Consider the following 27,117-nt stretch of genomic DNA (forward strand, 5'->3'; position numbering starts at 1 on the left):
CAATAGTGGACGTTTATTCTCAAAGCATTTCATGTGACCTTAAATCTCTCAAGAATGAGCTTAAGTTGCTGAACCCTGACCTCTGGCGTGCTAAATCAGTTGGTGTACCATGGATATTTTGAGTATTTACACATTCCTGTGAGTTGATGACATTAGTTTCTTATCAGCAGTAAGCAGGCTATTCTATTGTATTTTCTGGTTTGCCCAGTTTGTGTCACCAAATCCCTATAATTTCTTTCCAGTAAACAAGTCTTCAGGTTTCCAGTACAGCTTCTGGGTTTCTCTCACTGTCCTACAGTCTGATTCAATATAAAATTGAATGACACAAGGTGTACATTCAGTGGGATTCGTCTATTTTTACTGTCAGATTAAGCAAAAATTGCCTCGACAATTTTTATGAAACCCAGTAGAGCGATGGAGCCTGGGGGGAAAAAGATACTTATGAATTTCTTTACACATTGGTCTCTGTGGAGGACTGTGTACCTTTCATTTCCCCCCCCCCTTTTTTCCAGTTATAAATATTGAATATATTTTCGACCAATATATAATCAACAGTGATTAGAACAATTGCAGAATGAGAGATCAAAACAAATCCCTAATGATTTTTTTTCTGTATGCAGCACCAAAGAGTGCCAAAAAAAGAAAATATATTTTTGCTAGTGTATCACAAACCCAGAGGCTTGCCTGGCTTAAGTTGATTAAAAATAGATTACATGCAGCTTGAAAAAAATGTACATAACTTTTAAAAAGAAAAAAGAACAAGGCAGTTCTACCTGCTCAACTGAGATCCATCAACTTGTGTGCAGTAATTGTGGTTTCAATGATACTTGAATGTCAAACTTGTTACTGATACCCAGGAAAATACTTCATACCATTTTCAGTATTACAGGGAAGAAGAGAAAATTAAAGTCAAGTACATACTGTAAATGTTTCGCAGCAATGTGGCAATCAGAAAGCATATAAGTAAATGACATTCTGTGACTACAAGCAAAGTAACTGTTGCGGTGAGATTGATAAATATCCTGGAAGCAAATACATTAGAGGATTACCCGGCAACCGGAGCCTGGAATGTCCACGAGTGACCAGCCTTGAGCTTCAGAGTGATGTGCAACTATCAAATTGCTTCCAGTGTGTTCCCAGCTTAACTGCTGATCGCTTGCAGACATTCCAGGCTCCCGCTGCCTACGATGGGACATCATGATATTGATGCTGTTCCAGTAATCCAATGGTAATTTTTTGTATCTTTATCGATCTACAGGTTATAGTGGGATAAATCATTGTGATCATCGTCGTCACTTGAACTAGGGGGCACTTGATGGTAAAAAAGGTGAATTGTGCAAGAAAGTTTAAATTCCAGTAAATAAAGTAGGCTAAACTAAACATTGTTGAACTTGTGGTCACGGTATGTTACTAAGTACAAGTAGAATAAAAATGTATCTGTTTGAGCTCTAATTGAGTACACAGGAAGGCTGGCGCTGGAAACTATTACCCCACAAAAGCATTTCAAGGTAGTAGTTTGAACTTGTACAGATTTCTGTTGCAATAACTGCATAAAAAATGTTAACGTACAGTATAAGTTTTCAAAAGAAGCAATTTTGTAGACATAATGCTTGACTGAGTATGTTGAATGCACTGCCTTCAAGCAGCAACTGTTGATTGAAGGACTCGTAGCTAAGTGAAGTGGCCCTTTCTCTGCTTACTGTCAGTGTGGAGCCCTGTAATGCTACGTGGCACAGCGTGCAGGCTATTTTTAAGACTCCTTTAAGTGAAACTATTGTATTTTACTGAGACCAACATGGGTAAGCCACGCACACTTTGTGAACATAAATTTGAGAAAGGAAAGCACCTGCAGATCAAAAAGATTTTTTCTCAGTTCATGCAAATGTTAGTTTACTGACCACAATCCCTGCAGCTGCATGGGTTTGTCCTTTGCAATGAAAAGTCTCAGCTCTGGCTCTACTGGGGCATGCTTCTACCACTCTGTATTCTTTTTAAAACTTAGAGTAATGTAAGTAGAATGCAAGCTAATCTAACTCTGTATTTAAAGAATCTGTGCTTGTGTGATAAAGCGAAATATTGTGAGTTAACCAATAAATGACCTTCTTTACAGAACGCTGGAGCTCATTTTAATAAAAAGTGGCTTGTTTTCAAGGTAGGGGAGTGGTCTACTGCTTTAGCCTCCAGTCTCCAAAATATGTCCTTGTTCAGGCATGAGGGCTCATTGTGTTAGCAGTCAGGACACACAGTCCCCCCCTGAGTGTGTCTAAAAATACTCCACATCACCTCTGCCCCAAACTACACATGGATAAAGAGAAGCTGCATGTGCCTGGATGAGTGAACATGCAAATACACAGCGCGCAGACTGCACTAAATGCATTTCTCTTTGCGTCGAACACTTTACATCGCAACACTCTCAACAATCTGTACATGTAGCACTGCATGCTGACCTCTGGCATCAACAAGGCAGACCCAGAGGTCTGCCACTCACTGGATATTTTCTCTGTTATCCCATCTGGCACTAACTCCACTTTCAAAGTCAGTCAAATTACCTTTCTTCCCCATTCTGATGCTTGGTTTGAACTTCCTTAGATTATCTTGACCATGTCTATTTGCACTGAGTCTGTGTCATGTGATCGACAAGACTATTGCTTTTTCTGTTCCTGAGCAGCCGAAACCGTACTAACAAAGTGGATGAGCAGATATGCTAATTCTGATATCACACCAATATTGGGCACTATGATCAGTTATTAGATGTCTGTAGAATATGCGATAGCCTAACTAGTTGATTCATGTTGTTTGGACAAGCAAAATCGTTGCTTTTCCCATTTACGTCTCACAGGCACATGTTTCTAATTTTAAGCGATGTGATTTCTGATTGGCAAGATTTAAAGGAAGCATGGCTTACGCAGTTCCTTGATGGCTCTTTATCCAGGGCTGAAAGGACACAGGGAACCAGCCTTCCCTCAAGGTTAGGGTCAGCTACTTTCACAGTGGGCGACAGGAAGCCAGAGAGACTGCCGTCTCTAAACGTCTAATGAGCCTCTAATTGATATCCAGCTGAAAACCCCACAGAGTGTTAATGCCAGTTCCAAGGAAACTATATTATGTCTTGTCTTCATTAAGCAAACAAGACACAGAAGGCCTTGAAGCATACATTTTTAACGTGGAGTCACAGAGGTAGTTGGCTAGTGACACGGTCAGTGTTTCCTGTGAGTCACATTATATATATACACTGTGCTTTTTCATGTTTATTTTCAGGCTGGAGAGCCATTAAAAGCTGAGAAAATTAGCAGTAACTCTGCTCATTCATGTTCTTGCTTTGGACTGTCAGTCTTTATGCTTCCTCCATGTGTATGTCTGGTGTCTAGATATAAAAAGAGAGGCGGAAGCATATTTCACAGGGGGCTCTACTTTAGCTGCAATATTAGCAACTGAGTAATATTTCTTCATCACCCACCCTTTTATGAGATGTAACTGCAGTAATGAGATGAATTCTAAGAAAGGGGCTAATCCTGGGCAATGCTTTAAGCCAGCTGCCTAACCACATCCCATTCGCCATGCTGTGGAGGCTTCAGCTCTTCTGCCAGGACGGCTTACAGACTGTGTTTGCTTAAACGTTTCATTCATCTTGATTAACATCTTGATTATAAGATGAAGCTCAAAATAGCTGTTGCAGACTTTTCAAGCTTTGCTGAGTGTAGACCAGCAGATGGCATGTGTTTGTTTAGGAGGTTCGTAGCATTTTAAACTTGATGTCTCATAATTCAGCGTGATTCGATAAAGGCATGAAACATTGTCATTCGAGCATGTACCTCCAACTCAAAGCGCAGCACACCTGCCGAGCTGCTGTTCAGATGTTCTATTTTTGTTTCCTGTGATAAAACGTTAAGCACATAGGCAGCTGATTTCTTAAGTAGGTGCTGGAGGTGTTTGTGTTGTTTTACAGCTTATACTTGTATATCTAGTTTTGGCTCTTCTGACAAAGCAGTCCAAAACCTTTGTGCTTGGATGGCATAAAGTGCTTTTAAGCCTCTCTCTGATGGCTCCCCACAAGGCAGCATTAGCAACATGTTTTAATGAGCTGAAATCTCGGCACAAGAGGCACCATTTCTCATTTTGGGCCTGGGAATAAAGGTCATCTGTGCTTAAAGGATGCTGAAGAAGGTGAGTGTTGGAAAGAGTGCTGCACCAGTTTAGGATTAAAGGCCAGACTGTCACTTTAGAAATTGCATTTTGGTCTTGGAAAAGTAATGGGGGGGAAAAAGCAACTGTGCAGCACTTACACATCCATTTCAGGGGAAATGCCTTGTTGTCTTCTGATGAGAGTAGATTTATGTTAGAAGTTGTAGATAAAAGACTAATGGGCCTGACTTGCAGTAGGCAGCAGCATTGTCTCTGATGCTTTTTATTTTTGCAGTATGGTGGGTGAGAGCAGGTGATGAAGTACTTTTGGATACAAAGCCTATGTGGTCATGTTGGATTTTTGTACCTATAAATCACCTGCACGTTGCACCTACAAGAGCTCTTTGGCAACACCGAGAGCTGGTTTGGAACTCTGCACTAATTGAGTCAACAGCGTTGCCGACTTTTATGCACCTCAGTGGCTTTATGTGGCTGAATCAGTGGTTCCTAAATGTTTCCACTGTGCGCTTGCACCTGATCGTGAAATATCTAGGAGGGAAGAAATTTCACAGACCGATTTGTTACAACTGTACCACATTAGAATTCACCAACGTCTTTTAAACACTGACCAGTGGTAGCAAAAGTTGAAAAGTGTTGGTTAAATTTATGCAGATGGTGGACGGGTGTAACTGCTATGTGGACAGGTGTCCTGTGTTCATTACGTTCATTATGCACAGCAGCATGTAAGCTGAGGAGGCTGCATGCTGCGCGGTAACAGTGTTTGCTAATGACATGACCAAGGCTTGCAAAGATGCCATTCTAGAAGCAGAAGACACTCAGCAGCCATCTTGGTAACCTCTTCAGGCAGTTATTTCATGTAAACAGGACCAAGGCTATCTAAATGAATGGGGAGAATTCCCTAAGTTTAATTCCAAGAAAAGACTTTAGTTACTTTGGCCCAAAATGAGGTTTAAAACACCTCTTGCCCATTGCAGGTAAACTTCTGCTATACTTATGCAAGGTTTGAAACATTGCAGCTTTACTTACACTTAGATTTAATTACACTTACTTACATCATATAATGAGTAAATTTGCTCATATGTTTCGTGGTTCAGCTCTTGACTGGCTCTTTGTGAACAACAAGTGATAAAGTGGGACCTTTACTGAATGCTACTACAGTTTTCCAGCTGCCAGCGACCTTTCGCTTGACAAGTGAAAGGTCGCTCGGTCGATTCCAGCCAGAGACACAAATCCCTGTGGGGTTTATGTCAGGATGGGCGTCTTGCATCAAACTCTGCCAAATCAAACAGGTGGAGCTACCTGCTGCGGTGACCCCTAGTGGCAAGGGAGCAGCCAAAAATAGCTTCCTATGCTTTGATACCGTGCATCTCACCTATAATGGATTGAAAAAATTCTTTTGTTATTTTTAAAAAGTTTGTTTGTTTCTATTTCTAAAACTAATTTGAATTTCATTGCCTCTTATGTGACCTGAGTCGGGGGCATAAAATTAATAACTGTACCAAGTTTACTCTAAATTAGTCTACAGCGTGTAATTAAAGAGCCCACCATATTAGTTTGCATTGCTTATTCTCTCCATCACCTGTCTTAATTGGTTTTTACTCATTTTAATTGGTGATTTATTTAAATATTTGTAAGTGATGTTAGGTTATCATGTGTTTTTTGTCCTAGATATCTCAGAAATGGAAAATGCGATCGGGGCCAAACGACCCTACTCTCTGAGCGTGTAGCTGCAGGCAAGTTTGTTTGAGTACCCGTTTCTCAAATTGGACAGAACAGTGGCTTCTTCATGATGTTAGCTTGAAAAGGCAAAAATGAAGTGCTAGCCTTTACACAGAGGCATTTGTATTACATGAAAGCTGAAACACTCATGGCCTTTGAGGAGGAGATGAGAGGGAAAGCTTAAATGCCTTATTTATCAGTGAAATGGGGACTTAGTGTGTTGGTCACATAATTTGTTTTGATCTTATTTCTTGGCCTGTTCGGCTAATAACACAGAAGCCCAGCAGACAAAAGAGAATTTACTTTTTATTCTGCCAGATGATTAGGATTTCTGTGGATGTTTTTTCATTTTGTGCACCAGGCTTAGCCGCAACAAGCCGTATCTTTCTAAACCAGACAAGCAGCACAGGGACGTGTTTCGCCCTTCTTTCTCTTCTAATCATCATCTGCTGGGGGGCAGCTGCCCAAACAATGTGACCCTTCTGGATTGGAGTGACAAGGGGAGTGGCTTTCTATGGCTTCTGCTAGCTCTCTCTAACCCCGAACCATTAGCTGTATTTCTGCAGACTGTTTCACTTGCATACGCACTAAACTCGCATAACCAGATCTCCTTGGAAATGTTATGTCAGATAAATTCACAGTAAGAAAAATTGCAGTTAAAAAATAGTGTTTGATAGAGGAGATGACATTTTATTTAAAGATCACGATGTGGGCTTTCATGTTTGCTTTCAGTTAAAAAAGTCAAATGTTACCCCAAGCATAGCATCACAGACGTTATTTAGATTTCCCCTCTAAGCCTGCAAATCCCAGAACAAAAATATTTCTAAGCGTCTAACTCAGAATGATGGAGTTATTCTTACTGCCTCTCATGATTCCTGCTGTAATTTATTTAGACTTTTGGTTTGCTCAGCTTAATTAATGTTAAGTTGGTGTAAAACAGATTAAGTCTTATAAAGTGTCCCCTACAGAGAGCAATGTGCAAACTATAATTAGAAAATGGGGGGAAAAAAGTATTCAAACTCTGCGTGACACCCTTGAGAAAACTTGATTACTGTGTTGCCGTATTCTTTTCTGTCTTTTGTGCAGAAATGACCTTCTGTTTCTTTTTCTTAGTTGATGTGGGAAATTTATCTACATTGAGTCTGGAGGATGGCAGCGGGAGACGTGAGAGTTGAAATGGGGACTTCAGAAAGCTTGAATGAAAATATTAAAACACACTGGAAGCTTTTAGGGAAATATTTGTTTCACAAAAACTGGTGCAAGTAATGTCCTCTCTCCAAAAGTGTGTGCTAGTTAAGTTGCTATTGAACATGATTCCATGTAGCTTTTTTGGTACAGTGCACATCCCTGCTATGTTGCATTTGCTGCATGTGACAACCCCACCCCCAACTTTCTGTCTTCTCACTGCTGCTGTCTTAATATAAAAAGTACCCAAAAATCTCTATGGGCCAGTGCAACTTTAAATTGGCTCTGTTATGCCTTTCCTTATTTTCTGTCATATATATATATATATATATATATATATATATATATATACACACACTGATGTAATGGTGGGTGCTCAGATTAATCATAATCAGTGTTTCTAATGAGGTCAGGATATGCACAACCAAGCCCTGTAAGCCAATAGCATAGGCTTCAGGCTGCTCTAAATGTTTGGTTTCTGTCAGGTTTTTTATACTCTTGGCTTCATATGGCATCGATTTCAACTCTGGGCATCTCTGGCACACAGCTCTACCAGGACACAGAAATCCTTGCCACTTGCTAGACCAGTAAAACAGAAGAAAGTTGGTTTAGGCCTCAGTTACACAGGCCGAGGGGAAAACGTGTATTTTCCAGCCAGCTTTAAGAGTTTCCTAGAGGTTGGTGTAAGTGAAATTGGTGAAAAAATACAGGGGAGTTCCAAAAACCTCCTTTCTTTGGTCACCCATGGTGCATGGATGACACTAGTGTTCGCAAACACTCATTAACCAATCACCAAACAGTAGAGAAACTTTAAAAAAAATGTGCGACACAAAGCAGGAAATGGAGAAAGTTCACCTTCAAAGTAAAGGTGTAGCAGTAAGGCATAACTTAAACAGTTTCACTACCTCATAGGGTGTAGTTGGTGTTTACAGACAAGTGTAGTTCCATGCAAACTATAGGTCACTGTGTCAATCTCCTTAGCAACCAAAGTAATTGTGAGGTTTACGTGCACGGCAACATATATCTCTTTGTAACCAGTTTCATTTACGAACGGCAAACAACCTCTTGTAACCACTCACCAGCTGCTCAGGGAATACAGCTTTTCCCATAGCAACTGGTGCTCACAGAGGGGTCATTAAACCAGTCTTTAGGCCTGCGTTGCTGGTAGATGATATCACAGTAGCATTCAGCAACTGATCGCAACTGGTTGGGGAGTACTCATTTTTCCCTAGCGACAGACGGTTGTTAGGCGGTTGCCAGGCGGTCAGTTTTTTGTTGTTTTTGTTGTTTTGTTTGTTTTTTAATAGCCACTAGGGGGAAATACCTGAGGTTGCAAAAACACCTCTGGATGCTCATTTTAGGTCATATTAAGGGAAGAAAAAGTTAACATTTGCAAAAGTTGGTTACACTGAGTGTTTAAAATTATTATCCAGGGCATTATGAATGTTTTGTCCTCAGTTTCTCTCTCATGTCTACCCCATGCTTGACACTCCCCAACGTGGTCCACCTTTTTCATGCTGTCTCGGGTTAAAGGGTTGGGGAGGGGAGGGGGGGGTTCAGACAGTGGATGAGGTGAGAGGCTGCACCAAGTTAGAGATGCATAAGTATTATTTTAAACTGTGAATCATGCAGGGATACTTTTGTAGAGTGTAAAATAAAAATATGAAGTTGGAATGAGCTCAGTGGGTCCCCTGTAGCTAATAAATGCTGCCGAAGATTACCGTACTTATGAGCATTAAGGGGGACGCAGTATGTGATGTAATGTAATGTTACCACTGGGTGGCCTGTGTGTATTAAAGATGTTAATTTAAATGCTCGACACTGGGAGCAGCCAAACAATAGCCGTTCACATTTACATCTCTCCGGTTCCCACTCATTTTCGTGTTAATCACATGGCTGCTAACATCACCCACACAGATATTTCGGTCCCTCTCTCCCCCGTCCTTAACTCAACATCTAATGACATAATCAGACTTTCGGTCAGACTACTTAGAGCCTCTACATCACAACTTTCAAAGCAGTACTTTATGTCAGATTCCACCCTCTGTGGAATATGACAACTGTCTGCTGTCCCAGTCCGCCCTAACAATCAGGCCTTGTAGCCCCGAAAGCTGTTTGTGTTCTCTGTTGGAAAAAGATCCACAGCAGAGTGAACAGTGACAGGTCAGGCTGTTCACTCTGTGGACTTGCCACTCCACTGAGTCGGATGTCAAATAGTGTCTGCTGTTTCTCTTGTGTGTCAATACAAGGCCCTTTCAGTTCATTGCTCACCTTAAAGTGTTTTATTTCACTGTTATTGCCTTTGTAGAGAGCTGCTGGGTGTCCCCTCTGGAGAGGGTTTGGGACTGTGGTTCAGCCCAGCGAAATGTAGCGCCTCGCTGCCCTCAAAGCCGGATTTGTTGTCTGCTCATGGTGAGTCTTCTTAAGTTTCATGGCACAGGAACCGGTGTGTAGCTGGGACCTTTTTACACCTACAGATGCACCACAGAAAAGTCCTGGGGTATAGGAACACTCACAGAACAGTAGATGTGTTGTTAAGCTTGCAATGTGTAAGTAGGCCACAAAATGAGAACAAAAACTGTCCTGTAATTATAAAGCCGAAAGCTTTTGTTAGTATACAGAGCATGTTTCTTAAAAAAATGACTGTGGCCTCAAAAAACAGGAACTTGTTTTCCCCATTTGTTTACTTTATTACTCTGTTGTGGTATTGCCATGGGGGAGGTCTTTATCAGGAGGAAAAGCTGTAAAACTACTAAATAAATAAATAAATAAATTAAAAGTGCAAAATTTATGCCCTCCTTCACATTTTCCAAAACTGTCCTGTGGGCCAGATTGTAGACCTTTGTTTGACACCCTTGGTTAGAAGGCTAAACTGGGAGTTAGCAGCTTGCTTGTTTAAGTGGCACTACATTTCAAGCTGCTATATACGGAATGCTAATTCTAGCAAATTGTTTCTTTCAAATTTGTGTTATTTAAAGATTTAGTAGTTGAACATGTAACACTTGTTTTTCAGGAGACGGGAGTTGGGAATGTGAGTTAACTCTGAAAACTCTGTCAACAGGAAATAAATGCATGAAACATAGAGCCTGCTTCTTTTTCACTGTGAATTTCCATAGTCCATACGGTAGAGGTGCTGTCTTCTCTTAAAGAAGCTGTCTATCAAAAATAGTCTTATTTTTCAGAAGTGTCCCGGGTACTGATCGATGCTCCGGCTTGAGGCCATATGTAATTACTTTGAGACCAGCCAGCCATGAAATTGTTGTTTGGGTCTGAAATGGATCCAAAGTCAGAGCAAGACCTTCTGGTGTTGTCACAGTCAGAAAAACTATAACCCACACAGCAGCATGAGGATGTGGTGCGATAATTTCGAGGGCCGGTAAGGAGGTACGAAAATGCGTAATTTGTCAGCGACCTCTGCAGTCTTATTACCAGGACAAAGTGTTGTCTCATCCACGTGCGTTTTGTCCATAGTCCGTTTCGATGTTCAAGTGTGCGCCTGAAGACGAACGACTTCTGTCAGCTGTTAAAGTGGGTTCAGGAGCTCCCAGGCTGCAGAGAGGTATGCAGAGCGACAGTCACTGGCTCACATTTATGCAGCTGTGGCCTGCAAGATGTGAGCAGGCAAATGGAGTGGAAGAGTAGTCCCATTAAACCCTGGCTCTCCTCTGAGAAAGAGGCTAACAGCTCTGAACGCTGGCCTCTCGCTCCCTTGCAGAAAGTGCTGACACAAATTTTTGTCTGACTAAAATGCCTTCTGACCGCATGACACTGGCTCTTTTCTTCTTCCTCAGAGATTCCTCGGCTGTAAAGCTGGGACTGTACAAAAGGGACACAGTCTGCGAGTGCTGTTTAGGAGCTGCCGTAAATTATAATCATAAACTGCTGCAAAGGTCTGAATTACTCACATTTTAGCGTGTGAAGGAATTTCTTTGTTTGAGCGGTTGATTTGATTTATATGCATAAATCTTTTAGATTTCCCCTCTTCTGGACACCCATCTTGGTAAACAAGTCAAAAATGCACAAATCTCGGGGCTTGGACCAGAGGAAGGCTGCTTTGTCCCCCTTTGGCCATCAGCGTGGACCTGTCAGTTTGTGATTGACGTTGCGTGGCGGCTCCCGCGTTGGTCACTGGTGCGAAGATGCAGAAATATGACAACATCTCCGGGCGCATAAAATGCTGGCTTCTAGTGCTTCAATTGTGCATGTCATCCAAAGTGATGTGGTGTTAACCCTCTGGAAACTGTAGGCGTTGGTGGTTTGCACTATATTCTAGTAGCTTCAGTAGTTTTCTATAAGCCTCAGCTCATTTTTACAGTAAAGGAACTGCATTTATAGACTTGCTCACTATAGTATTAGTCATATTTTGACCAGTCACATGCTTTAGGCAATAAATGTCTGCTCAGTGCTCGAGGGGACAATGATGAGAATGATCTGTGTTGTCAAGCTGGTGAAGGGAATCTGCTTGGTCTCCAGTGGGTTGTGTGGGTGGTTAGCTACAGCCCACAGCTACTGAAAGAGAGCTGTGTCAAATCTGACACACTGAAAGCCACAAACGCCAACGCTAGGAGCCAGTTGTGAAGCAAACCAATTTAGTTGCAAGATAAATTCTGTGTACGTTTAGGGAGAGCTGCCCTCGCTGGCTTGATTTTGTTTTTTTGCTTTTTGTTTTTTTCCCTCCAGTTTGTAAGTCCAGAACGGTTTCGCTTTGGGTCGTGTTTGTACTTGTAGTCAAAAATCCATTCAAGATTATGAGCAGATAATACCAGGGATTATTTTCCAAGTAGCTTGAATGTTCAGGGGATATGTTTCCTCCAGCTTGAACATTGCTTTGACTTGAGTATAACACAGAAACCACAGACCTCGGTTGCCAAATAGTCAAAGAATGAAAGAATAAAATGCCTTTCTGGCTGCTGTGAATGGGCTGGTGCATGTCTGTCTTTTTGTTAATGAAAAACAGTCAGAAATTCCTTAACACAAAACCTACCTTACTTCTCATTAAATTCTTGACTTTCCTGATGAGTTTATGATGTTGATCATTTTTTTCAAGTCTTATACATTAATTTGTAAATTATCAACCTGTTTAGACACCCATCAGTGCAGCTAACATTCTGCATAGTGCCCTATATTTTCCTTAGGTTTTCAGTCAGATCCACCACTTCCATGTGACTTCCTGGATGAGTGACGTTTCTGGCACTGAAAACGCTACGTCCAGATGAACAGAATCAACTTTTTGGGATTTTCTTACCTGGATGATTGAGCATGCATCAAGACTTCTTGAATGTGATTCCTTGCATCATGCCATGATCAAATTGCATATCTTGAAGCATTAAAACAGAAGTCTAAAAACCAATAAGTGCTGTGACGGTGGATCTATCAGCCCGCACAGCCCATACGATGGTGGCTTAGTTCTCAGCACTGCTCCCTGGGTTCAAACTGGGGCAGTTCACTGTGTGGAGTTCGTGTGTCCTCTCTGTTTTTGCATGTGTATCCTCTGGGAGCTCCTGTTCCCTGGGGTGCTACACGGTGGCTGTACACTGCTCCTAATACTTTGGATGGATTTAATGTTTAGGTTTCCCTATGAAAATAGATAAAGGATAACTCGCCCTCTTATCTTACCTCTGTGCTTGGGACAGCTCTAGCTTAGTCATGCTTGCCAGCTAATGCCGTTGATAGTTAAGCGGGAAGCTGGTGAGGGATTACATAATTGTCTCTGCATAGGTTATTTCAGCTGAAAAGCAGAGGAACAATCCTGGCTGAAAAACACACTTGTAAGAAATCTCATCCTCTCTTTCATTTACCTTGTGGACAGGTTAAGAAAAACAACAGTATAGTTTTTTTGTTAGACTCTATTGTCTGCACTGCTGGTCTGGCGGGGGGTGTGGGTGGGGTGGGGTGGGGGGGTGTCTGCTGATTTGGATGCTGTTAGCTATAATGTACTGTAATTGCCATGCAGCTCATTGAGCATTTTAGGCCAATGGCTTTGAAGCTGGACACATTGATTAACTCTGGATTCGGTGGTTTGAGGTGGGAGGGAGCTGCATTGGCTTTGAGCAATGATTCATTCGGGGGGTGGGGGCATATTGGAAGTTGTACATGAAAGGGCTTTTTATTCTCATGTCCTGTGAGGATTTCTGTTTTGGGGTTTTCAGTAGAGTATACATATATTTTTGCAAGACCAAGCATACATATATTGACATTTTTGTCATCCACAGTCCAAATAACAGAAGCTATGATGGACAGATGATGGTGCTATCATGGTAACGGGTAGATGAATTATCGTTGGTTATATTTCTCATTAGAAAAAATATTTTTTGTTATGAAAGAACGTGCAGTACTGAGTCTTACTTTGAAATTATTATCTTCCATGGTAGCAGTGGCAAAGAGAAAATCCAGGTTAGAGTTGCTAAAAGCCTTCATTTTAACAGCTGACGTAGTCCGCTTAAAGCCGTGTCATTAAGCATCATAATGCTGCCCGGCTTCCAGTGGTCTCAACAGTGACCACAGTGAACTAGCCAGGCTCCAACACAGGAAATGAAGGACGGAGAATTCAATTTGTGCTAATGTACGGTTTGAGAAATAACATGGCGTGAACAGCATGAAAGCAAATGTGCATTGTAGTCTAGACTGAGCTGTACCACAGTTTCCTTAACATTTTTTTCCTCATTTCAGTTCATGCATAATAATTATGAGGAGGGGGGGGGGGGGGGGGGTCATAAACTCCTACCCTGTAAATCATAATCTTTTCAGTCAGTGGCCCAAGTCCACCTCAATTTGCCCTGTGTAGTTTATTGTATTGTGTTTGGACGTAGTGCAACGAGACCACGGGAGCATCTGGACTTTTTCTTGTAAATGATGCTGGTGAGGTGTGTAGTCGGACCAAAGTTTTAAGAATATGCAGACTATGTAGACATTTCATGCGAAACCTCATCATCATTGCCAAGTCAATCATGGTTTATCTTCATCACAGTATTTAGCGGATGTAATGAGTGCATGGGATTGCCAATATGCCTTAGACGCAGAGGTAAATAGAGACATCCAGTTATCATCTGGGCTGTTGGGGGAACTCTTTTAAAGTGAGTTTCCTTTGGGACCATTCATGCACAGGTTTGCTCAAATCCGCTCCTCCCCTCTCATCTATGCCAGCCATCTTTGACAGCTGGGCTCAGCTAACAGCTGCTGCCCCTCCCCCAGAATCTAACTGTTAAACAACAAAAAGAGTTGGCGGCAACTGTGCTTTGTAGGAGAGCAAATTATCTTGTAGATGCACAGAGTGTGTGTGGTCCCTCTTGGACGGGGTTGCAAGGTGTAGATTGACCTTTTTTAAATGTATTACACTTTCATTCTCAGTGTCTTTCAGTGGGGAGTTTGGTAGGATTTGATAAGTAAAGCAAAGCATTTTTGGAAAGAAAAAGATTCCCTGGTGTAGGAGAGAAAAACATCCGGTCGTAAGAGATTTCCAAACTTCTGTGATCTTCACATAGCCAACGCTTATCTTCTCGGTGAAACACGGGACTTCTTATGTTATCCACCAACACAACTTCCATATATGTGGCAGTTACTTTGTGGAACAAGTGTCCGTTGTTGAGGCTATTCTCTTTCTGGCAGTCTTCCTTTGTAAAGTTCAGAAACTAAACTTCCTTGTGAGGCTGTAAAACAGCTTGTGATTTATTTTGATGAACGGAGCTAAGATTACGCTTTCACATTTTCCAGGTTTTTATGCAAAGATGTAAAGATTCCTGCAACACTAAGCAAAATCACTACCGCTGTAGTAAAATGATGCAAATGGGGAGTATTATTTACTCAAGCATAATAAAGTTTTTTTGTTCATAAAAAGGTCATAGACTATTTAATTTTGTTTTATTTATACAGTGGCAATTCTCAATAATTTCCTTTACTGTACAAGGACTAATTATGTTCAGATTATATTTGTAGTGATGCTTATTTCAGCCAGGAACAAACCCTGTTTTTATTCTGATCTTGAGGAGATAAATGTGATGGATATCATTGTGATTTATGCAAAGGAACATTTTTCTACGTCTTCACCAGTTTGTGATCTGAAATTAATTTAAGGGTTGGGATTGGTTTAGGTAAACATGCAGGCAGTTTTATTTCCTCGGTAGCAGCTCCACTGGCTACTACATAAGCTTGACTGCTAAGTGTGCTCTTTTGTATCACCTTTTAACCTTAGGTTATACAAGGTGCTTCAACAGCCCACACAGCAATGCAAGGTGCTTGTCTTCTTCTGAGGCACTTGACTTTGGTCCAGCAGGGTCATTAGTGGCCCTAGTTCCCTTTAGTTGACTACACTGGAAGGGTTAGGGGGTCAGCAATGCTCCTCGAGGACCTTCCAGCCTTCCTCCCCTCACATATGATGACAGCCATAGGGGATGGAGAGCATACGAGAAAAAACGCACGGGACAATAAATGACTGCAAATGCATTAGAGATTCTCACACTGGAATAGCAACAGGGAACAGAAATGATGTATTAAATGTGTTATTTTATTCCCCCCCCGACCACAGAATCCCACCTGGCTGTTGCGATGGCTTTTTTTTTTTTTTTAATAAATTTTTGGGGCATTTTTTAAAAGCCTTTGTTGGACAGCTGGAAGCAGACAGGAGAATGAGGAGAGCGCGCAGGAAATGGTCTGTAGCAGAATCAAACTCAGGCCCCTGCAGCCTATTGGCATATGGATTACCTGCTCAACCAAGTGAGCTATAGTGGTGCCCCACGATTGCACTTTTTAAACACATGGTACTCAAAGAGGGGCCAGGGAACCTAAAGGTGTCTGCAACCCAATGGCAAGGGATGCTTTAAAAAAATAGTTATAAAAATTGTGCTCTAATATTTAAAACAGTACATGATTACAGATGGAGACCATTTATGCTTAGTCAATAGAAACTGTGATGCACAACAAATTATATTAAGTATGTTTAATTGATTTAAGGATTATGAGGGAGTCCCTGAAAAATGTCCATAAGGTCCCCAAAAACCTAGAACTGGACCCAGTATGGACAGTTTGTGTAAGGCTGGTGCAGTGTGTCTCCAGATGAACCTTTTTCTTTTGCTGAGGTTGGCAAGGCCTACATCAGTGTGCTAATGTGGAATGCTAAGGCGTGGTGAAAGATTTGTGACTTTGAGCAGAGAGGACGGATTGGAGGCGATGCTACATGGTTCCATCTACATGAGATTTCTGCACCCTCAGCTTGTAGGGAATCACATGTCCACATTCAGAGACATTCATACGTTATTGACCGCTGATGGCTGTTCAGCAGACCTCATCCAGGGATAATGCTGTATTCGCATTAATAATACAGTGCCTCATTTTCAATTAAACAGAGTGAAAAATGCTTTTTCTTGTGCGTGAAAGCTCATTAATTTCCACAGCACATCCTCATCAACCCAACAGTCTTAATGACTAAAGACAAATAATTGTGACGCCACAAGAAAACAATCAGTCATTTAATGAAATCACTTGCTGTATAAGTGTCTTTCAATTAAAGCTCCTTAATGCATTGCTGCTGAAGTGAAAATGACATGCGTGACTGCCAACGTGTATGAAAGTGTTCATAAATAAAATATGTCCAATTTTCTTTGAAGCCTGGATCGTTTTTCTGTGCGAGTGTGGGAGTAAACCAAAGCTCCGTCTTCCCGAGCCACCAGACGTGATTGACACACTGTGATCTAACAGACATTTATTGGTAGTCATCAGATTGCCATCAGGGGTCAGGGGCTAGCCAACGTGCTAATTGGGTCTTGGTTTGCCGTGTCTGCACTTTCAATCAAACGTCAGTCCAACCCGTGACAGAGATCTGGTCGTGGGATGAACTGGAAGAGCAAGTAATTTAAGATGTTTTCTCTCCCTCCCACACTTCCTTCTGTCCTTTTGTACTCTCTGCTCAAAGCTAGATTTATAGTTACAAATGGCAACCTTGAAGGCACCATTACCCTTGTGAAGCCCACTAATGCCTTTTTTTTGTGGTGGTATATAGATGGCTCAGGACTTAACAATCTGGAGGATAAAAAGGATTAAGTTAACTTAAATTTTAAGTTGGTGATAAAGCTACATATTTTGTTGCTGATTACATAAAAAGGAGACCATGTCCCTGCAATCTGACACTGGCTGTTTAATCACAGTCGTTTGCAGGTTGACTGCAAACGCATCTCCTGTAGAAACTGTCTGTGGATGACATGAAAGGTGATTAGAGAGAGGTGCTGCTAATTCGCAGTGGACAAAAAGTTCTTCACAGAGTGAACATGAACGTGGTGGTGGCATACATGATGATACAAAAGTGGAACAATGCATAATTCATCAGGAAAAGTATTCCTCTCCGAGCTCAGTCTCTGCTTCAGTGGAGCCCCGTTTATATCCACGCCAGTGTAATTTGCAGACTTATTTCCCCAGACGTGAACAAAACAGAGGCTGTTGTCAACAATCACTTTTGACAATTGGATCTGTTTTTCTGCCTTATTTATGAGTGGATAAGCTCAGTAAATGGGAGAAAGTAATTTTGCCAGCACCAAATGTCAACGTGAGTACCCCTTTGACACACCTAAACGACTCTCTCTGACTCTCTTCTTCTGTTGTGTTAAATGGCCTTTCCTTATTGATCGGTTCTGTTCTTGTCCTGTGGTTTTGAAACCATACCCTTGTCCTGAAGCTCTGATAACATTCTCCCTATACCCCTGGGACATGTTGAATACCACACATGGACTGTCTGTGGGTTTTCCTGACGTCACAGGCACTATCTGTGGATGCCAAAAATAAAGATGGACACTTAATTTTACCTTCGTTGTCAGGTTTCTCTTCACCTTCAGCTAACTGACAATCAGGGATGACTAATTTTGGTCTCTGTCATCTTATACAGCACTCAGTGGAGGTTTTTGTGTCATGGTGTAAATGAATCAGCACTGCACATTAGGGCTGCCACAAACGATTATTTTGATAGTCGACTAGTCACCGATTATTTATGCGATTAGTCGACTAATCAGATCATCATCCACTGGACATAAAACTACAGCTTATTGCACCAGCAGCATCTGCTCTTATATAACTATCATTAGCTTACAGCTTTAAGCTTTTAAGGTGCTAACTAAAAATAAAGACAAGATGATAGTTTATTCAATTTTAATGAAATTTGCAGATTGTTTCGGTAAAGTTTAATAAACTCCTTGCTATCTAAAATATAACAGGACACCGGAGTATATTCTCCAGCATCTCACACTTCTGATAATCAGCTGTCTGCTTGACGTTTATTCAGCTGTGTAAAAACTATAACTTTAATCTCAGCCAAACCGATTTACTCAGGAACAAATAAAATACTAAAAAAAAGCCAAACAATAACATTTTTAATTTATCTAAGTGACTCATATATATTTAACCTGAGTCGCAAAAGACGGCGGTGAGTTTGAAAACAATTTGCCGGGAGTCCGGTGTTCTCACGGCGCTAGTGACCTAGCCCCCGGCTAGCTATCGAGCTAGTGGGTAACAGACATCTCCGAAAACGTCGGAGCGCTTTTGAAAATATGTGGTGTCCTGATAAACTGAGCAGATATTTGAGGTTTACACAGCTACATTCTCGCCTGAAAATATGTTAAACGTTTATTTTGTGACCCAGAAAGAATAATAAGAGTAATATTAAAACTAACTAGCTACCGCCATTGTTGGAAACTAAGCTGGGCCGCGCTATGAATTCTGGGACACAGCTGCTTCTTCTTCTTCTTCGGGGTTTAACGGCAGCTGGCATCCTTGTACATGCTGTGCTGCCATCTTCTGTTTCAGTCCGTTATTACACTCTTAAATCCTGCTATTATTCCTGCGTCTTTTGCGATCTTACAAAGCTTCAAACGACACGTCGACTATTAAATCAGTCGTCGACGATTTTGATAGTCGACGTAATCGTGACTAGTCGACAAATCGTGGCAGCCCTACTGCACATATTGGAGTGTTTCATACCCCATAGTTAATATCCGGTGCCTCATGTAGCATGGCAGATGTAGTGGGGTAATATTCAGTACTTCTTTCTTGTGTTTTTTAAAGTAGGGATGAAATTAATTTGGAACTTTTGTCTTAATGTTTGCCTTTGTTGAAGTTCTGAATTTTTACTTAGTTTTACTTTCATTTCATGGTTGACTGTAATTGGCTAATTGCATCAAGTGGAGCACAGTCATTGATTGTATATAAAAGATGGATGTGAGTGTGGGGTCTTGACATGAACGTGCCTTAACACTAGAACTGATGACATTTCTCTGTGTCCTCTAAGTCTTCCACAGCAGATAGATAGATAGATAGATAGATAGATAGATAGATAGATAGATATGTATATATAAAGATTAGGGGTGCAACGATACACAAAATTCACGGTTCGGTTCGATACTTTGGTGTCACGGTTCGATATTTTTTCGATACAAAAAATGTTCATGCTTTTTTAATTTGTCATTTATTAAAATTATAAATATATATTTTAACTCAAAAGTACAGTTTTTAAATTTAATGTTGCTGAAACAACAAAGGGATAAAATAATAAATCTATCTGATCGAGAAATCACTCATCTTTGGAAAAGAGTTTATTACAGAGAAATGGCTCCTTCCAAAATAAAAGCTATACTATACGCTTCTTCTGGGCTATATTCTCAGCAGCATATTAAACATATCAGGTCCCCATAAGGAGAATCATGTGCTAACGGCTGTCTAAATGACTCGGGTAAAGTTTGTAGCATGCGTGCTTGTTGTTTTTGTCTGCTTCCACTTGTCTTTGCACTAGGATGATGTCGGCGTAAATGTGCAGTCATATTCATTGTGTTCCCACTAGTGCTGTCAGCGTTAATCTGAAACGACGTTAACGCCACAACACAGAAAATCTCCGTTAACGAGTTACCGCGGATCGCCCCGTGCGTGGGGCTGGACAGCGTCAACACGTTAACGAGCAAACTGCGCTAACGCAGTAATTCCCACCCATGTAATTGAGCATTGCGTGGCACATTCAACATACTGTTTTACTTTTGTCCATGACGCACTTACCTTCAGGGTCATACTTCACATGAAGACCAAAATAGTTCCAAAGGCGAGGTCTGAATGAGGGTGGGGGAGGTTCAATTTGCCATGTTGCAACGAGCTTAACTTCTGTCTTGCTAGCTTGTGCTGCGCTCAGTGGATCTGCTCTCGACAGTGCAGCCTAGGCGGAGTAGTCGAACGTAGATCCACTGAGCTCTCAACACAGACAGCATCGTCAGAAGAAAAGTTGATAAAATAAATTAAAAATTTTGTATTGTTCATACCTATGCGTACCGAACCGAAAGCACTGTATCGAACGGTTCAATACCGATATGAATATCATTGCACCCCTAATAAAGATGTGTGTGTGTATATATATAGAGATAGATATATATATATAGAGAGAGAGATATAGAGAGATATATGAGACTGCTTAAAATATACGGTCGAAGCTTTAATGTGTTGTCTGCAGTGCATTTCAGCCCCAGTCATCTCTGTGTGTGTCCAAGGGTTCACTTTGAAGTGAACAGAGAAGAAACACAGCAGCTTTATTGGATAAGACCAAAGTTTTTTTTCAGATGAAGACCTTTGTAACTCTGTGGATTCATGAAGGAAGCCAGTAAGCCCCCTCGTGCCTTTACTCCACTTAGGAACCATGCTAAGCCTATCAACCAGTAAGCCGCACTTCATACACAACAGCCCAAGGCAAGGAAGTCCAACACTATCTGGCTCTGGTACGCAGTGATACAAAGTTACTACAAGGCCTCCGGCTAAGTGACATGTTGTCAAGCTTTTTAGGAAAATGAATTTAATTTGGATGCACACATCAACTTGAAATAGGAGTCGTACTCGGTTGTTTAGCGCTTCCCTTGAAGTGGCCAAATCAACACATTTGGGTATCATTTGAAGCCTGCTCATGTCAGGCAGAAGGAGCTGACAGCGCAGAGGGAAGCAGGGTTACTTAATTCTGTGTGAAACCAGCTTCGGGCTGGCACTGGAACCATGTGACAGCTGAGCCAGGACACGATGTGTGGGAATGTTATTAGAAGTTATCCTAGCCATTTTGTGCTTTCATTTAAAAGGCCTTTAAAAGAGTATTCACACTTCTTTGGTAAGGTTTTGTTTTCTTTTACAACACTGAGTCACTGGGAATATATTTAATGGAAGGACCTTGGCATAGGTTATAAAACAGAAACTACCTTAAGGGCCTTTTTTAGTAAGTGCACTTTTTTGTGTGTATTTTAGTCATAATATCAAACAAGCTCAGCCTACTTAATTATTAGTACAAACCAGTTGGCACAGTGAAACTTGCAGCTGTTAATCGGTGTAAAGTGAAGCCTTTACTGTGATTTTTGTTTTGAAAAACATGAAATGTCAGGGATGAATGCTTTTTATACACAATACAGTCAGTTTTATATAACTGCCTTCACAAAAATCAACATTTACTTAATCTGTTGTGCTGTTGCTGCATGGAGTGTAATTACATCAATGGCTCCATCTTTCAAATGTCACTTGGAGCACCAAGAAGATCCTAGCCTGATGTAAATCCAAGCCGTGATTAACAGGGAGATGAGGAATGAATGCGAACCGGGGACGGTACAGCACTCAGCCGATTTAATTCTTACAATTTAATTTGAGCGCCTGCACAGAGCAGAGACACCGACTGAGTTTTAAACGCTTCCATCTTAATGCAAATGTGCACTTCTGCCAATGTTGATTACCTGCCTTTAGCGGCTGTCTGCAGAATGACCTTCTGTCCTCATGTCACGACTCTATTTGCTCCTTTAAGCTGCCTGTCAAACATCGAAACATTCTTCCCGAAGCTCCGGTGTGTTTGTTTGAGCATGATTAAGGAGCCACGGGCATACAAATGGATTTATGCAAAACCAAAATTTCCTGTGCATTCTACAAGATAGATGATTGACACATCAGTGTCATATGTCAGGAACAAAGATGAAAGCCTATTATTTAGATTAGGTTTAGATGTTTCATTTCATTAATACATCTCCTATCACCCATGCTCAGTCATTTCAATGCATTTGTTGCAGTAGCAGCACTCCGAAATGGCCAGCAGGTGTAGCAGTGAGGTTTCTGAATGAAGAGACAGGATGAAGAAGAGAAGAGGAGGGAGGACTGGAAGCTGCAGTCAGTGGGATTAATTGAACTGTCTCATTTAACCACCATTAATCTGTCTCTCCAGGCAAATACCATATTTAACTCCGTCTTTGACCTTTTAGCATCATCTAGTGTCATTTGCAGCGGAAATGGTAAAGATTTAAGAATGCACGCTTATGTATTTAACCTTATTAGCTTGCCTAAGTCTTTACATCAGAGTAGTCCCATTACCCTTAGCATCACAATTAGGAAAATCCCACGAAGCTCATTCCTCCTCCATCATCGCTTCCTTTCTACCTGCTCTCTGCAAAGGTCTGGTCACACTGCTGCTCAGCCACTCAGTTTTCTGTTATTGTTCACAGGAGCGACCACAGAGAAGCGAGGTAGCATTAAGTAGCGCCTTCACAACCTTTTAAAATCAGAGCTCTGCTGCTGTCACTTTGATGTCTGCCGAGAAAAATGCTTTTTCATTTATCACTGACAAATACCTACTTCTGCACTGTCCACCTGTTAAGGAGATTACAAAGAAGGCATGCAAGTGAACTTTAAAAAACTGCAGCTCCGAGAGAATAAATAGGGTCTGTGATTTATTTCTGTCCTCGGCATTGCTAGGGGAATTTTCCACACCTGCCTACAGAGCTAACAGTATTTCATCCCATTATTTGATCTTGCCCAAACACCTTCTAAAACAAACGGGAAAATAAAAAGCATTGGATTACGTTCTCCTTCATGTGGCTCTCTTTGACTCTGATAAAGGTTGACAAGCTATTTCAGTCGCTTCCTTTTGAATGGATTTGAACAAGAGACCAAAAGAGGCTTTAGCTGGTTTCAAATGAGCATAGGTTTGGTAACGAAACTGTGTGACAGTTGGCCTGCGTGAGGACTTCTGTTTCCCCGGCGGGACATGACACAACCAAAGCACATGATAACTCACATGGCTATATGTGGGCTGTGTAAATGGTAAAATGGACTGCACATGACTACTCAAAGCACTTCACGCTACAAGCCACATTCACACATTCACACAGTGATCCATATTCTAAACATTCAGGGCTTTTTCTGTTGCATACTTGCATGCTGATGGATGGATCGGGGGCAGAGGGGTGGACTTGCTGGGACCCACAGCTTGAGAAGAGAGTGTCTCTAATATGCAAATATCTCCATTCAAATGAGCTGAAATTGGAGCCAAATATTGTTGCTCCACTTGTATAACGGGTTGAAGCCACAAGCCAGAGTACAGTCATGTAATTTGCTAGTGGAGAGTAGATCACTGAGTATCTGTAAGTCTTAAAGCCTTCAAAAAGCACTCAGTTTAGTTCTCTTATAAAAAGCTTTAAGGGTCTTTTAAAAGTTTTATATTTCATTCACAAAGGAGGCTCTTCAACTTTTTTTTTTCTTTTTAATCCAGTTTCAACTGGAACCTTGTAACTATTTTGCAACAGTAGCTGGGAAGCTTAATGACTTATCGTGGGCACCAAGTTCACCTGTACAGTTGTCACAAAGGGGGGAATGACCAGGCTTTTTTTTTTAGCAGAGAGGGTTTTAACATAAGCATCTATGGGGATTGACTCGCTATTGGAGGCAGCCTCAGCTTATTCATTGGTGCTGAAGATTGCCACTTGACGATTACACTAAATTTGTCATTTTGTGAAGTATCCGGTAGTTTAAATGGTTTTACTTTTAGATCATTGTTCACTTGTAAGAGTAAATGGCTTTCAACTTAATACACTTCTGACGCTGTTAGATGAGAAGCTTTCAGACTTCACATTGTCCACAACAGGCTTCATAACCGTCTCATCCGTGACTGATCAAAGCTTGTGTGGTGCATTTTGATACAGATATCACCACCTTCCCCTAAAGCATTGAGTGCGAGGGCATTAATCTAGATTAATAAATAATCTATCGCTGGGCAGGAGTGAAACTTTGTTACCAGCAACCTTAAGTGGTTTCTGCATTGCCTTGCGGAACTCTCACCTTGTGTGCCGGGCTCTGACACTTCCCCTTATTGATATCAGTGTGATTTATGAATCTCTGCTCCCCTGGCCATCCTCAAACTGGAGATGGGAGGATGATTTATCCCTGTCTGGTGCTGCAGGGCGTCTACTGTTGGCGAGATAAGGGAGGAGGCTCTGACTAAACGAGCTTTCAGCCTGAGTAGCTTCATTCCTTTTTGTGTGTGTGAATGTTTTCTCTCCTGTTTTAATGAACAAGTCCATCTGCTGGGTGCCACCATCTTCACCTTACTTCTTCTCCGTGGACCTTGAGAGCAAAAGATAAAGCGGAAGAACCCAGTCGATTGTGGGTGACTCGGCTTCGATTGTACAGCTTTCATAGGATAAATATTCTGAATGCATGCTTTCTCTGAAGCCTGTCTTTGTTTGATTAAGGTCTGACATTTGTGTTTCCCAGTCACAACTCCGGATTGTACTATAATTGCTTGAAGCTGAGGTCCTCGGAGAGGTCGCCCTTTGTCATTCTCATACTGTTTTCTTCACTGTGCTTTGTCCACTAAAATATTTTCTCCTCTTGGCAGAGCAAAATTGAGTCGTATTTCTTTCACGGATGACTCCTAATTACCTATATTTAGGACAAGTCTTATTATACGTTTAAGAAGAAAATTGGATTTTACCCTAAAATTTTCTGCTCGTTCACATATCTGAAAGATTTAGTCCGATTGGGTAGCACCAAAAGCCTGTGCTTTTTTTTTTTAAACGACACAATTTCGATCCATTTCAGTTGAAATCCTCCCTCTGCTCTGTGTCTGATGTAACGTCTGTGTTACAGGTAATCACAGTAAGAGCTCTCCCCCAGGAAACAAGTGTCCTCACTAATTCTACGATTGTGTCTGTGTTGCTTCCTCTTCAATGAGTTTTAATTTGAAGGCCACGGTAACAAGAGATAAATCCTATTGGGCGCCCTGCAATGCTGGCCTTTGCCATCACCGGCCCCATTAAAGGATACTTTATTGATTGTAAATAGGCTTAGTAATTAATGGAGAGTCACGGCGGTTCTCAGGCTCAGAGGAACGTCTGCACCTGCTGCTAGTAGGATTTCTTTTATGTTTAAAAAATTTAGATGGCATTGGTGATTAAAAATGTAATCCATTCCACAGGAAAGTTGCTTTATGAGGGGCCCAAGTTAATCCTCTAATAATAATAACTCTGGTTTCTCAAGATTATGCCATGACTAAGTAATTCCTCAAGCTAGGCTTATAGATAAACCTACATATTTAAATAATTAGGCCCACTTTACCTGCCTGGCTCAAAAGGCACATTAGAGACCTGCTCTGTAGAGGCCCAATCCAGCCTTTGATATTCATGCTTCCAAATGGACTCCTCCGTGCCTGTATTTTATATTTAATCAGAACAAACACGTGTGCTGCTCGTGGTGACCGGAGCAGATGAAAGTGGCTCATTGTGCAGGCACAGTGAATGTGCCTTTAAGTGGTTGTTAACGCACAGGAGGAGCATTACGCCTGAGCTGTGGAGGATCCTGAGATGGGCTGCATCCGCTTACGCACATTATCTGTGAAAGCATGCTGCTTCTTGGCTTCCCTTCACAAAGGCCGGTACACAGGGTCAGAGAGAGTGGGAATGAGAGATGTGTATGCTTACACCCTCAGATGAAACGTTGCTTCAGCTGTGTATATGGGTACATTTTTGTCCGTGTGCGCTCGTCTCTGTTTGGCAACCCGCGTGTGCGTGTGTGTGCGTGTGTGTGTGCATGCTCGGTTGCCTACTCAGTATGCTGTCTTCTAAGATTCCAAACATTGATTGCCTCCTCTAGACAGCAATATCTCTCCCTATTTTCTCCTTTGGCAGTTTGTAGAGTGCTATAGTTTTGCCTGGTTACCTCCCAGTTATACATATGGAAACATATTTCAAGGCTAGACTGTAAAGCCCTCTGTATTTCATCCCTGCTGCATTGTGAGCAGCTGACATAAAGCTCCAGTATACTTACTGAGTCATGGCTTTTTGAGATTCTGATTTAGCATTATAATCACAGAATGCCTTCTGGCCTGTAAGCTAGCTGAACCAGACATAATAAGCTGTTCTCTGCTCATATTTTATGCTGAGGTGAAGTAGTGGTGAGTTGCATGAATACTAGCATTGAGGCCCCTGTGCAGGCCCTCTTATATCTGTAGAGATATGGGTGCATGCCACTAGATCTGACCTGCTGCCACCTTACACTCTCTTATCACTGTCTACATCTTGTCATGCGGGAGCATGTGATTCATACCAATGAGTGGTTTCTGTTCTGAGGGAAGGGCTTCCATGGTTCTACATGACAAAGAAAAACACACACTCCTCAGTGCTGTATGCTCTATTTAGACTAGCAAACGGTGTCTTCTCGACGACATCTCCTAGTGAATGAGTCAGATCTCAAAGTATCTAGGAGAAATATATACATCTCTTTGTTGATGGTAATTAACAGTGTGAAAAGAGCTTTTATTAAGCAAGACTGGACTGTAAAAATCTGGATTATTCCAGTCAGCCCACACTAAGATGTAGCTATCGGTGGTATGTGTCACTGCTCAGTCACCTTGAACCAACAGTGCTGCTTTTGACGTGACTAATGCTTTTCATCTATCCCTCTGGTAGGTGTAAGGATCACTTGTGTCACTGCATTATAAAGCAGCTGCAGTGATTGCTGTGATTAAGGTGACTTTTAACAAGTTCTTTCCCACAGCTGAGGAAAGCTGTAAGTTATGTAGTCATTCAGTAGTTTAACAGTCATGGAGCTTGCAGAGGTGAGATGAATAAAGTTGGGAGAAAAATAATATGGCATCATGAGATTCTTAGAAGAAGGGACAAACTGCTAAAAGAAGGCAAAGAGGTTTGTATCAGCATTGACTGTTAGACCCACAGAGTCCATTATTAATTGATAAAATATGTGAAATTAATAGAAATTCCAGAGCTGTTTGTATGTGGAAAAGATGATTGCACCCGTTGTTACATGATA

General features: G+C 41.4%; 1 protein-coding gene across 7 annotated transcripts in view; it reads left to right on the plus strand.

The window, feature by feature from the left end:
- tanc2b (tetratricopeptide repeat, ankyrin repeat and coiled-coil containing 2b) overlaps positions 1 to 27,117 on the plus strand; it is a 167,750-nt gene that overhangs the window by 8,847 nt on the left and 131,786 nt on the right. For all 7 annotated transcript variants that reach the window (XM_026178198.2, XM_026178201.2, XM_080305387.1 and 4 more), the window contains exon 2: positions 9,356 to 9,459. The gene's annotated coding sequence lies outside the window, so the exon portion shown is untranslated. The remainder of the gene's footprint in view (positions 1 to 9,355; positions 9,460 to 27,117) is intronic.

Source organism: Astatotilapia calliptera, chromosome 8 (genome assembly GCF_964374335.1).
Source record: "Astatotilapia calliptera chromosome 8, fAstCal68.1, whole genome shotgun sequence".
NCBI lineage: Eukaryota > Metazoa > Chordata > Actinopteri > Cichliformes > Cichlidae > Astatotilapia > Astatotilapia calliptera.